Here is a 2,816-nt window from a genome sequence, read left to right on the forward strand (position 1 = left end):
TAGGGCCGGAAACCAGACCCCAGGGAGCCCTTTCAATTACTGCCATCGTCCTGAGTCCTGCACGACGGTGATCGCTTTCCCTGATGAATAACGATGCCATTAACTTACCTTGTTACTTACTTTATATACTCAAACACAAAGTGATGACTTTGGGTTGCGGTAGAATCTTAGCAATAGATAAACCAAAAAATATATATATATTGCTGCTGCACTTAACTATTTATTTGATCTCAAATAGAGAAGTTTAAACGCCAGTTCCAATAAAACCCTCGGATTTGCATACCCCACAATCAGCTGAGGGGGTTCCCCATATAATTGTGAAGCACAAGGAAACCACAGCTGATGTATTCGACTCGACTGTGGAGCCCACTCGAATCCTTAAAGGGGCAGAGCCGCAACACCATCGTTTTATATAGTTGTGAAAATCAACAGGTTGCCGTTAAAAGATTTAAACATGTCGTATTAATTCAATGTTCCGATAATCAACGGTTGTTTTCGATTTTAGCGAGTCGTATATATATATATATATTTGTTCATTTGAAGTTGTTGGGTTTTTTTATGCTGAGTTACATGTAACAGTTCTGTGTCATTTGCAGACTGCGTGGGAGGTAAAGGCAACCACGCACCATACCCTGTTTAAACATAGCGACTGCTAAACTCATGTGAGCAACATCAAAAACGACACAACACAAGTTTAAACGTACGAGGAAAACTCCTGGTTTCAATGCCCACGCAGTGGCTTCCTCCCGTGTCACTTCACACAAAACTACCAAACTGCCACCTTAGTGTCTTGTTAATTCTACAGGAGCACCGTTCTACTTCAAATGGTATTAAATTGTATCTTTACATAAATAAAATAAGAAGAGTTTGAGGATTTTGAAGAAAGTCAGTTACCAACCCTACTCCATTCATACTCCATTCAATAACTTCATTAAAAAAAAAAGACACAAGTAGAACCCTTATCTTACCCTATCCCTGACTTCGTTTCACTATATTGGCGTTTTCTCCTCTTTCCTCTCATCATTGAAGTTTTTTTTGGGGGGTCTGTGGGGTCCCGGGGGGTCCGTTGTGTTAAACCCTACAGTCACTGGAAAGGCACAGAACGCTTAAAACCGTCACTTGTTTAAAACGGAGCTTCTCTCTCTCGAGCGCGCGCGCGCCGCTGTACCTCGAGCTGAGGCGGGAATCGGTAGCGCGTGCCGGGGTGCTGCTTGGCTTGACCGCTTCAGTCTCGGTCAGTCGGAGTCTGGAATCTGTTTACTGAAAATGAAATATTCATCATGATACCTGTTGCGACCTGCGTGTATGTTTCGCGATTACCAGAGATATACAAGGTACGTGTGTATGCCTCCATTTCTTCCAGAAACACTCAACATCATGAGTTTTATTTTTCATTCCAGAGTCCACAGCACATGCAGGCCCGTGTTAATATGTATTGCGCCCAAATGTATATCTAGCACTCAGGTATTCTACTTTTAAAACTGCCAGAATAGTGTTTATAAATAACGTTTTTAGCCGGATCAATAGCTTTTCCTCGTCACCCCCCCCCCCCCTCCCCCCCATATAATTAACGCGTTAATGGTGATTTAAATATGAAAAGCTCATAATTAGCATTTTAATTCGGAACCGGTCAAAGAAGTGAACGCTTTGGTCAGGAGGATCATTTGTATCGCTTTTTACTAGCAGTACAAGAAAGATGTTCTGGTTTAAAATGTGCGAGGGACTTGATGAAGAAGCTGAAAACCACATTAATGATGAGAGAGGGCTTCTTCTCCGCCTCGGAGTGGCCAGCCTCGCCGCGCCGCAGTGCTGAGTAATCGAGGCGGGTTTGTTTGGTTTTTTTTTTTTTTTAACAGCTGAAGCTGACATGAAGAGAGTTCAGCGGGGCGGCTCGAGCGGGGGTCGGCGCGAGGGGGATTAGTAAATGGAAAACTGCCACAAAGACCACACTGCTTCCATAGCAACAGAGTCCAATTCATCATCAACTGTATCCGAGTTACTCCACACACACACACACACACACACACACACACACACACACACACACACACACACACAGCACACACACACACACACACACACACACGCACACACACAAGCATCTTTAAAATAAACTTTTTAATACTTCTTTATAATTTTTAAAAAAGTATTCTCAAAGAAACAGTAGTTCTATTGTCTTAAGGGTATTATCTGGTAATGTCCTTGAATTTATTTCACGTTAGTTTTCTGTAATCTTTAGAAAAAAATATATTTAATGATATAGTATACACTCTCATAAACAGACGGGGGTACAGCATGCATGCACACAGACCGGGGTACAGGATGCATGCACACAGACTGGGGTACAGCATGCATGCACACAGACTGGGGTACAGGATGCATGCACACAGACTGGGGTACAGCATGCATGCACACAGACGGGGGTACAGCATGCATGCACACAGACGGGGGTACAGTATGCATGCACACAGACTGGGGTACAGCATGCATGCACACAGACGGGGGTACAGCATGCATGCACACAGACTGGGGTACAGCATGCATGCACACAGACTGGGGTACAGCATGCATGCACACAGACGGGGGTACAGCATGCATGCACACAGACAGGGGTGCAGCATGCATGCACACAGACTGGGGGGTGGGGTGAAGTATCTTTCTTGTTGCTCCTCCTCCTCCTCCTCACAGATGGCTCCTCTTTCATCAGTAACCCCGTCAGCTGAAGCCTGATGCTCTGCACTCAGCTCAAAACTTTGGGACAAAATGTATTTTCTTTGCACCCGAGGTGTAAAAAAAAAACAAAAAACAAATACAAA

This window comes from Acipenser ruthenus, chromosome 49 (assembly GCF_902713425.1).
Source record: "Acipenser ruthenus chromosome 49, fAciRut3.2 maternal haplotype, whole genome shotgun sequence".
Taxonomy (NCBI): domain Eukaryota; kingdom Metazoa; phylum Chordata; class Actinopteri; order Acipenseriformes; family Acipenseridae; genus Acipenser; species Acipenser ruthenus.